Raw genomic sequence first — 11,674 nt, forward strand, 5'->3', positions numbered from 1 at the left:
TCAAAGGTGAGGCAGATCACCGGACGAAGCCTCGCCACCGTACTGGTGCTGATGTACATGATATGGTCAAGGATTTGAAGGTGGTCTTTGGAAAGGGTCCTGGTGGACAACCTGTTCCGAATGACGCTGACGGACGCGCACCCATGTGGAAGAAGAAATCTATATTTTGGGACCTGCCCTATTGGAAAGACCTCGAGGTCCGCTCCGCAATCGACGTGATGCACGTGACGAAGAATCTTTGTGTGACCCTGCTTGGCTTCTTGGGCGTGTATGGGAAGACAAAAGATACACCTGAGGCACGGGAGGACCAGCAACGTATGCACGGAAAAGACGGCATACATCAGGGTCATGCAAGCTACGCTCTTACCAAAGAAGAGAAGGAAATCTTCTTTGAATGCCTGCTCAGTATTAAGGTACCGTCTGGCTTCTCGTCGAATATAAAGGGAATAATAAACATGGCAGAGAAAAAGTTCCAGAACCTAAAGTCTCATGACTGCCACGTGATTATGACGCAACTGCTTCCGGTTGCATTGAGGGGGCTTCTACCGGAAAACGTTCGATTAGCCATTGTGAAGCTATGTGCATTTCTCAATGCAATCTCTCAGAAGGTAATCGATCCAGAAATCATACCAAGGTTACAGAATGATTTGGTGCAATGTCTTGTCAGTTTCGAGTTGGTGTTCCCACCATCCTTCTTCAACATCATGACGCACGTCCTAGTTCACCTATGCGAAGAGATTAACGTTTTGGGTCCTGTATTTCTACACAATATGTTCCCCTTTGAGAGGTTCATGGGAGTCTTAAAGAAATATGTTCATAACCGTGCTAGGCCAGAAGGAAGCATCTCCAAGGGCCGTCAAAATGAGGAGGTCATTGAGTTTTGTATTGACTTTATTCCTGACCTTAAGCCGATTGGTGTTCCTGAATCGCGGCATAAGGGCAGACTGGATGGAAAAGGCACGCTAGGAGGGGAACAAATAATATGTATGGACGGACATTCTCTCACTGAAGCACACTACACAGTTCTACAGAATTCCGCCTTGGTGGCTCCGTATATGGATGAACACAAGAATTTGCTACGCTCCAAACACCCGGAGCGGTCTGATGACTGGATTACACGTGAACAAACCAGGAGTTTCGCCAGCTGGTTGCAAGCACGTACCATGCATGACACCTCTATTGAAGATGACCTGTACTTGCTGTCCCAGTTACCATCTTCGAATATAATGACTTTCAAAGGGTACGAGATAAATGGTAATACATTTTACACGATCGCCCAAGATAAGAAGAGCACCAACCAAAACAGTGGTGTCCGCTTTGATGCAGAAACCAAGACGGGAAAGGAAACATATTATGGTTATATACAGGACATATGGGAACTTGACTATCGACGTGGTTTGAAGGTCCCTTTGTTTCGGTGCAAATGGGTCAATATGACACGAGGCGGGGTAACGGAAGACCCGCAGTACGGAATGACAACAGTGGATCTCAACAATCTTGCGTATGCAGACGAACCATTCGTCCTAGCCAATGATGTGGCACAGGTTTTCTATGTGAAGGACATGTCTACCAAGCCAAGAAAAAGAAAAGATAAGGAAGCGAATGCATCGTACGATGAGTCAAAGCGGCACATAGTTCTTTCTGGGAAGAGAAACATCGTGGGAGTGGATGACAAGACAGACAAGTCAGAAGATTATGAAAAGTTTGATGAAATTGCTCCATTCACAGTGAATATTGACCCGAGCATCCCGTTAAATGATGAAGATTTTCCATGGCTACGACGCAAAGGGACACACGCGAAGAAAAAGTTTCACACCCAAAGATCTGGGATGTGATCGGCTTAGCTATCATCACTTTCTTCTGTGTTTCACACCCAGGAGGGAATCTCTGTAATAGTTAGGGTAGCTAGTTATGTGTTTTGGCATTTGAAACGCGAAGAAATTTTATGTGCAAGCAAATTCTTTCATGCATTTATTGATTTTTTCAGCTAAATGACCCTGAAATTGAAAAGCATTTCAAATGAACTCAGAAAAGGATGAAAGTTGGCATGGTATCATAATTTCACCCACATAGCATGTGCAAAAAAGTAGAGAGGGTTACCGCAAAAACTGGATACACTTCGTGTACAAAATGGACAATCTGTTTCGAAGTATCAGGGTTTCGGACGAAAACTCATCCGTTACAAAGGCATTTCATTTTTAAATAACTTAAGCATTACCAAATTGAATATAATGATAAAACACACTAATATTAAACATAATAAAAAAGAATCACTGGAAAATGTATTTTTAAAGTTAAGTTATTCACAAACTAGTGATTCACACAAATTTCAAATAATTCAAAATTTAAACTATTCAAATTTAAAAACTACCGGCACTAACTGAAAGTTTCTAAAAACTATCAAAAATATTCACAAAGAAACTCTAAATACAGCAAAAAACAACTAAAAATAAATAAAACAAAATAAATAAAGCAGAAAAGAAAAAACTAAATGAAAAAAGCCCACCTACCGGGCCACAGCGGCCTGCATACGACTAGAAACCCAACCTGTTGTTGGGCCAGGATGCAGGCCCGCAAGCCCAATAGGCCCCACAGGGCAGAGTAGCAGAGGTAGGCCCAGAAGGCCTGCTTTAGAGAGGAGCTCGAGACAGCAGCGGCGGCGGGGCTTATAAGCAGGTGTGAGCGCCCTTCGGCTAGCGAGGTGGGACTAAACTTCTGCGCCCCTCGCCTGGCAGCGCACCCCCTTTAGTACCGGGTCGTGGCACCAACCGGTACTAAAGGGGGGGCCTTTAGTACCGGTTGGAGCCACCAACCGGTACTAAAGGGGGGTGCTCCCCCCGCTTGGCCTGGCCAAAACAGGCCTTTAGTACCGGTTGGTGGCTCCAACCGGTACTAAAGGTGTCCCCTATATAAGAAACACTTCGAAAATTTTCAGTTTCTCATCTCCCACTTCTCTCTGCCGCCGCCCCGTCCCGCGCCATCGCCGCCCCTGTCGCACCGTCCCCGTCGACTCCGCGACGCTCCCGTCCTCGTCGCGTCGTTCCCGTCGACTCCGCGGCACCCCCGTCGCCGTCCCGGTCGCCGATCCCCTCGCTTCGCCGTCGCCGTCGCCTTTGGATCGACCTCGCCCTCGCCGTCGCCGTCGCCTCGACCTTGCCCGCGCGCGCTGTGAGCCCCTCCCCCGGCCCCTCTCCTCCCTTCAATCGATCGTAGCGCACACCGGCGCCGGCGCCGGCGCCGACCATAGCGCACACACACGCGCGCACGCACACACACACACACTACATGCACACACACACACACACACACACACACACACTAGACGCGCACACACACACAATTTTTCTGTTTTTAGCTTTTAGTTTTTTCTGTTTTTCTGTTTTTCATACAAAGTTTTAGATGAATTAATTAATTAGATTAGATTAATGTCAAATAGTATGTAGAAATGTTAGTTATAATATATATAATGTCAAATGTTATAGAAATGTTAGTTATATAGAAATGTTAGAAATTTTGGAAATGTTAGTTTTAGCTAGCTAGATGAATTAGATTAATTTCAAATTGTTAGACGATGATCGATGTTTTTTTAGTTTCTTATATTTTTAGTTATAAAATTTAGAATTTGCATATATGAAATCATCACAATCCATCATTTAAAAAATGTTACTTTACTTTTGCGGCATATAGTATTTTGTTGTCGACGATGCCCGGCCCGCATCCTCGCCGTCGACACGTCCGCGACGACGTCCTGCTTCAGAGGACCCATGTCCGGGACTGGGCTCCGCCGGGCTGGCACTGGGAGGTGCTACCTTCAGGGGCGCGACGCTTGGTGAGGAACCCGGCCCCGGGTCCCGTCGTCGACCCTCATCTCCTTTGGTGGCATTCACGTGGGCCACTTTCGGTGCGGAGGGAGCCGGCCCCGCCGGAGGTGGTACGTCGCCGTGTCAGGGAGGAGGACGAGCACGTCCATCGCTACATGGCTGCTATGGACGTCAGGTTCTCCAATACCTGGCAGGTTCTTTGGGGAGATCACCCGAGCTATGATCCAGTGATGGTTCCTTCTCTTTGGGTGTCCACCGCCCGCACCTCAGGAACCGCGAGTGGCCTAGATTACTCTGTACTATTCGATCTTTATTAGCTTGCTAGCTAGCTAGCTAGTGATGTATTCAATATTATATCTATTATTCGAGATGATGTATTCGAGATTATATCTATTATTCGAGACGATGTATTCGAGATTATATCTATTATTGTTTTATATTTCTTTTGGCATAGTTAAATAAAAGCTATGGCGGACAATACCGACAGAGAGAGAGAACAGACCATGCTCGATATCATACGCGGGCCAGATGATGATCAGAATGAAGAAGATTTTGACGGCTCCGAATTTCTAAACAACACCGGAGAGGGTGATATGATATTCGATCGCGACGACCGAGAAGATGAAGTCATGAACTACGACGAAGAACATGTTGATCCTGAAACAACAAACACCGGCGAGGTATATATATTTATATAAGCAGGAATCTGGTGATCATCGCATGTTTTAAATGAGTTGAAGATATATTAACGAATCGATCTTTCTTCTTTCAGCCATCCGGATCGAGCAAATCTTCAGGCAAAAGGACGAAACGAGGCCCGAACAAAAAGTTGAAGGAGGGCGTAAAGTACAATATCGAGGCAATCAGACCTAATGGCGAACCATTAGCGCCTAAGAAGATTGCGGACAAGTTCGTTCGTCAGTGCGGAGTTATTGTGAAGGACCAACTCCCGATCTCCCTTCAAGAATGGAGAAAGCCAGCAAATCCACGTCCAGATGTTACTTTTGTCGACGAGAAGCAAAAAAATCTGCTTTGGGATACTCTCATGGAACATTTCACCTTACCAGATAATTTCACAGAAGCAGACGTGCGGAAAGTCAAGGACGCTGCTTTTAGGAAGATGGCGGTTGCATTCAAGAACCACAAGAGAATGACGTGGGAGAAGTACGTCAAGGGAGGAAGGAAGACTCCAGTATTCGAGGGGATACTAGAGAATCAAAGTGCTCATTGGGACGATTTCGTGAAATTCAAGGATTCAGAATTAGCTAAGGAACGGTCGAGAATAAACAAGAGCAATGCCGAAAAAAAGGATAAGTTCCATAAGCTGGGGCCAGGTGGCTACGCGGTGGCAATGCCTAAGTGGGATAAGTCTGAGAAAGAGATGGAGGATGCAGGTGTCACTCCGGTTAGTAAGAGCTGGCCCCCCAGGTGCAGGACTTGGTTCTATGCGCATGGGGGGGAGTTGGACCCGAAGACAGGCAATGTTTCGACGAAGGCATGTCTGAACGGAGCCGACGATGCGCTACTTGTTGCAATAGAAGAGGCTCGATCGGGGGTGTTCCAGCCCAACAGAGAGAACGACGAGCTTACGCGTGCCCTGGGAAATCCTGAACACCCGGGAAGAACACGAGGCAAGGGCGCTATTCCGTGGTATGAGGGGTTTTCGGACTGGAACGCCGACTACAGAACCCGTGCGGTAAAGAAGATTGCGGAGGAGAAGAAGAGGAAGATGGAGGAGGAGCAAAGGAAGCTCGACTATGAACGCCTTCAAGGCCTAGAAGCAAGTCAAGCGGAATTGGCAGCTAAATTCCAGCGGCAGCAGGAGCAGATCGACTCACTTAGCCAGCAAAGGGGGTCTCAGCAGCTGCAGCAGCTAGCGGATGATCCAGCATTGGATACCACCGCCCCATCCATGCCGAGAAGCAGCATGGGTTCCGCCCCGGGCGACGCAGTAGTGTTGGATAGATACCCCGTGGATGATATCACGGAGAACACTAACTGCGAGCTACACTTCAAAATGAAGAACATATCCATGAAGGTGGCGGACGCCGTTGCTTTTTCAAATTCCCCCAAGGCAACCTTCCATTGCAACCCGATTCCAGCGGGCTATGCTCGTGTCTTGGTTGATGAGGTGGTGGACCAATATTCGGGGCTAGAGCTTGACATTCCTGGAGGTGATGAGGAGCACACACTCGGAGATGCCAAACATCGTATCATCCTATGGAGAAAGGATTGCATCATTTTTCGAAGGCCACCGACACCGCGTCACCCGACTCCTCGTCGAAGTCCGCCACCGAGTCAGCAGACTCCCGCTCCTCCAAGTCCACCAACGCGTGAGGCCACTCCTCCTCCTCCAAGTCCGGCAAAGTGTCAAGCCACTCCTCCTCCAAGTCCGACACGGCGTCAGACGTCCACTCCTCCTCCAAGTCCGGCACAACCTCAGGCCACTCCTCCTCCAAGTCCGGCACAGCTTCAGGCCACTCCTCCTCGTCCAACTCAGCCCCGTCAGCCGTCTCCGCCGCCTCAGCAATCGCAGAAGAGACACCCCGCAGCTATGGTGCGTAGCGGTACCAGTCGAGGTCATAGTACAGGAAGTACAGGCGGAGGCAAGCGATATAAATATGGTCCAAACCTCACTACTCCTCTTCCTGTGAGGGCTTACGACAGGACCGAGGAGCAAACCAATGCCATAGTGCGGGCAGAAGTCGACGCCCATTTTGGACCGAAACCGCCACCGCCGCCAAGGGAGAAAGTGCCTGTGGAAGTAGTTGACCACTTCATTCGTATGGCTCAACCACCAGCTCCTAAGCCTGTTGACACAGACTATGAGCGCCACATCAGGAAGTTACATCGACAACGTCTACAGAAGGAGGCGAGCTCGAGCTCGAGCAAACAACAAGCAGCTGTCGAAAAATGCGGGAAAACCGTTGCCCAGCTGGGAGAACAGGCGGCGCAATCGACCCCCCCCCCCCCGCTTGTTGTGCCGACAACACGTGACAGTACGCGCGCCCAATATTATTGTGGCCAAACAGTTTACGTTCCCGAGGTGGGCGATGTGGTAATAACCCAGGAGCATATAATGCAGGCTGAAGAACTCAAGATCACTGTTGGACAACTCCTCGAGATCGAGGACATGCCTGTGATTACAGAGGAGGAAATAAAACGGAAATATGTCCGGGGCCAACCTTTGGTCAAGCCAGAAGATGTCAAGAAGCTCCCAACGAGAATGTATGAATTGCATCAATGGTACATGGACATTACCAAGAGATCCGATCGAGAGTCCCTCATGGTGTATGTCAAGAAGGATCATTACTACCATGAGAAAGCTTGTGGCCGTTGAGTATTCTGAACTGTTTCAGTTATACAATCAAGACGCACTCGACAAATCTATCGTCAGTTGCTATTGTCTGTAAGTGATTTCTTTCTGTAATTTAAGTCTCAAGCTAGCTGTAGTGATCCTTTTGATCAATCATTACCTGTAATTATCCTCACTATATTCTTTTCTGTGGTATTATGCAGGATGAAGATGTATGAAATGAGAAAAGGTGGACGCTATGGCATTGGGTTCATTGACCCAAACACCGTTAATCAATACACATGGAAAATGAGCAAGTATTATGAAAAGCAGGTAGAGGACAGCATGCTAGAGTTCTTGAAGCGCCTCAAATACAATGAAGATATACTACTTCCTTACAACTTCGAGTGAGTCACACTTTCTTGTACTACAAATTCTCTGTTTTTGCCTACTAGCTAGCTACATGTTTTTGCTTACATATGCCCGCTTAATTAAGACATGCAAACGTGTGTGCATGCAGATTTCACTGGATCTTGTGTATCATTAAAGTTGACGCCGGAACAGTTGAAATACTGGACTCGCTACTCAAAGCAAATAGTGACTACAACATCTTGTATGGGATAGTCAACAGGTAATTTCAATCATTATTAACTATATATCTCGGCCTATTTAGTTCGTCATTTCATGATATGAACTATTTAATAACCCCTTTATTCATTTTCTTTGTCGGCGGGCAGGGCTTGGGCAAGGTTCATCAGCGTCACGGAAGGCGAATGGAAACCACAGCTGAAATGGTTTCGATCCAAGGTAAGTAATTAAGTAGTACTAGCTAGCTAGCTAGCTGCCATCTCTTTAATTATCATGCTTGATTAATTATTATCTGATCAAATTAAATTCCATTCTCGTAATAAAGGCCCTGAAGCAGGCGCAGGGGACTAATCTGTGTGCATACTGCGTTTGCGAGAACATTCGCATTATGCCGTCCGAAAGGAGCAGATCTCAAAGACAAGAATGGGTACGTTTGTCAGAACACTATTCACAATTTTTACACCATTATCGATATCTAGTCAAACAACTAATACACATGCATATTGATCTCCTTCTTAACAGTTCAAAGAGGTGCGGGACAAGCTCCTAGAAACGGAGCGCGTAGAAGCACTTCAAGAGGAAATAGCGGGATTTTTGCTCGACCAGGTCATAAATCCGAAGGGAAAATACTACTACCCGCTACCGCCCCCATCGAACATGTCATGAACCACTTCCAATTGTCATCGTGCTCCGAAGGCACCAATTAGGCTAATGCCACTGGCTTCGAAGGCAACATGCATATGTAGGAGAAATTGTATATAGCTATACATGTGTGTATGTGTAAATTAATATGGTGGTTTGTGAGACATTGATGATATATATATATGATTGGTTCTACTAGAAATTCTATTATATATATATATATATATATATATATATATATATATATGCATAACGTGTACAATGTGTAGTACCGTAAAATACCAGCAAACGAAAAAGAATTAAAATGGAAAACACAAAATTAAATGAAAAAGAAATCACAAAACCAAAAATCCCCAAACATTTTAGTACCGGTTGGTGTTACCAACCGGTACTAAAGGGCTCCCGGCCCCCGGAGCTGGCTCATGCCACGTGGTTGCCGTTTAGCACCGGTTCGTGCTGAACCGGTACTAAAGGGGGGGGGGGCTTTAGTGCCGAAATGTTAGTGCCGGTTCCAAAACCGGCACTAAAGGCCCTTACGAACCGGTGCTAATGGCCCGTTTTCTACTAGTGCAAGCTCGTTGAGGGTCATTCTCCTCTGGTGAACTTCAAGATCAATGGGCACCAATACAACAAGGGATACTATCTAGCTGACGGCATCTATCCGAGATGGTCGACATTTGTGAAGACGATCTCAAACCCTGTGGTAGGAGGTAAGAACGCCTGGTTTGCGAAGCTTCAGGAGGCTTGCAGGAAGGATGTCGAGCGGGCATTTGGTGTGCTCCAATCTCGATTTGCTGTTGTTCGGTACCCCGCTCAGACCTGGTCCAAAGATCAAATGTGGGAGATTATGACTTGCTGTGTCATCTTGCACAACATGATCATCGAGAGCGAGCAAGAAGACCCAGTGTTTGACACTGAACCATACTACAGGCAGGGTCCTCTAGCCGAAGTTGATCACCAGCTACCGGCAACTTGGACTGCCTATCTCAGTATGCGTCAGGAAATCCGAGACCCACAGGTGCATCATCAACTGCAGAAAGATCTGATTGAGCACCTATGGAGGCTCAAGGGGGACGCCGTGTGATGAAATACGAGTTTTTATTTGTTGAACTATATAATTTGTATTGAACTTGTTGTTGTACTATTTTATTGAAGTATTTGATTTTTCTGTGATGAAATATGTGATAAGAAATAATTGTGTTGATAATTAAACGCCGAGACACAGCGAAACCACGCCGAATATGGGCCTATTCTCGCTCATATGGGCCCTTTATTCGCCGAAATTGGGTTGCATTTCGGCGCCTGGGGGCGACGACTGGGCGCAAAACCGCCCCCAGCGCCGATTGTATCGCCAGCTCGCCCCCAGGGGCGATTTTTATGCGTCCTGGGGAGGCCAACGGCTGGAGATGCCCTTAGGCAGCAGGGCCCACCAAAGCGGCGGGACGGCTTGCGGAGGGAGCTGGCCAGAAGTCTAGTAGCGGTTGCGAGCTAGAAGTCTTCCTAGTGTCGACTGGCGAGTAACACAATATGAGTCGTCTTCACCACACCGACTATTAACATCATATTTGTTATATTTTCAGTGTGGGTTTTGGAGTTAATTTTTGGGAATCGATGGTATGACACAAAGTTTTACGAATCGTAGAGTTACTCTTATATCGTTGTAATCCTACCTCAGTTTGTTTCTTTTCAAAAATTGTGTAACAGCCAGCAATGACACTAAATGTAAACTCAACGGTTCGTAACTCTTGTGTTGGGATTCGATGAATAACAAAAAAAATGTGGTTAGACTAATTAAGAGTTCAAATAATGGAAGTTCTTGTTTCGTCGTTTCAAGATTTCGTTTCAGTTGCTGAATTTGATGGACTACATCCACGACCAGATTGCCTCTCGCTCCCAGCTCACATCGTTCGGGGTCCATGCTCGCTGACGCTGCACACACCGCACCCACAGTCCCCGACACCACGCTGAGGCTACACCACCGCTTGCCAATGCCACAGATGCCCCTCGCCCATCCCCCGGCCGGGCTGGCCCACATGGTAGCAGCTTGTGGGGGCTGGCTCGGAGTGAAGTTTCAAATAAATAGGTTGTAGAGGTCGACAAAAATAAATCCTCACGTCTAAATCCTTGAAATCTATACCCTAATCTTGCATAACCCGGTCATTTTGAACCTTTTGGCGTTTCTACAAGAGGATTTGGTGATGTGGCACTCGGAGGCTGGGATTGTTGACTCTGACTGAATTAATGAGGCTTGCTCACCTGTGAGCCACTGCTGGCTATCCGCGTTGCGCTCCTGCGCTGCCAGTACGAGCTGCACTGCCTCCTGTCCATGCTCTAGCTCGCTGCCCCGTCCGCGAACGATCTCTGGGTGAACCGCCTCCCGTGCTTCGGCCTGTACATCTTCGTCGTCGACTTCTCATTCTACCTTGCGCGTGTCGTGTTTCTCGCCGGGAATAGATCAGCAGCACGCCTGTACATGCATATATATACGCGTCTAGCCGGTGAATCAGAAGCATGCCTGTAGATTGCTGGCTTGTACGTGCATGTAGCCCGCGAACATTGGTCAAGCTCTACGGCGAGCCGGTGCATGACACCAAGCGCCGAGCCGAGTAACAATGTTCTTGGACCACCACGGCGACCCCGGCGTGCAGCACACCACGGTGGCTAGCAGCGACGTGCTCGGGAGTCAGGAATCTCAGGGAGATGCGGGTGCGCTCCGCCATGGGTGGCTTTGAGTTCCTGGTGCCCCGTAGCTGAATTGCCGAATATTACCACGGTGTGCACACTTTGCTAGATGTGTGGCCCTGGTTTCAGCAAGTCAAGCGGCATAGAGGCAGCGCCTGTGGCAAGGGTGCCGGTGAGGCCCATGGCCCTGGCGTCTACGAGACGCGCGGCTGCCCGAGCAACGAAGAAACCGGCGATGCAAGGCAGCGCGGGCGACGCCATGGCAGGCAAGACGCCCAACAGCCCAAGCAATGCAGGATCCGGCGAGACATCCGACAGCTCGCCTGTGTAGGAAGCTGGCTGTGCTGCAGCCATGGCTAGCACCGAAAACAAGCAGGTCCTGGTACGCCAGCCGGCGATCCTGGCACAGCCATGAGTGGTTGCGAGTCGCGCAGCTCCTGTGGCCGCTCGCACGATGTGCAGTCCACGGCGATGCTGCTGAGTGCTGACGGCGTGGGACCCATCTACAGGTGTTGGCTGAGTAATCTTTCCCGGTGGTATGTAGAAATCTCCTGTTTGGATATGACCTCAAGATTCAAAGAGGCCGAGATCAATGAAGTCAGGATACAGATTTCAGGGATTTAGACGTGAGGATTCATTTCCATCA

The sequence above is a fragment of the Triticum aestivum genome, chromosome 1A (genome assembly GCF_018294505.1).
Source record: "Triticum aestivum cultivar Chinese Spring chromosome 1A, IWGSC CS RefSeq v2.1, whole genome shotgun sequence".
In the NCBI taxonomy this organism is placed as follows: Eukaryota; Viridiplantae; Streptophyta; class Magnoliopsida; order Poales; family Poaceae; genus Triticum; species Triticum aestivum.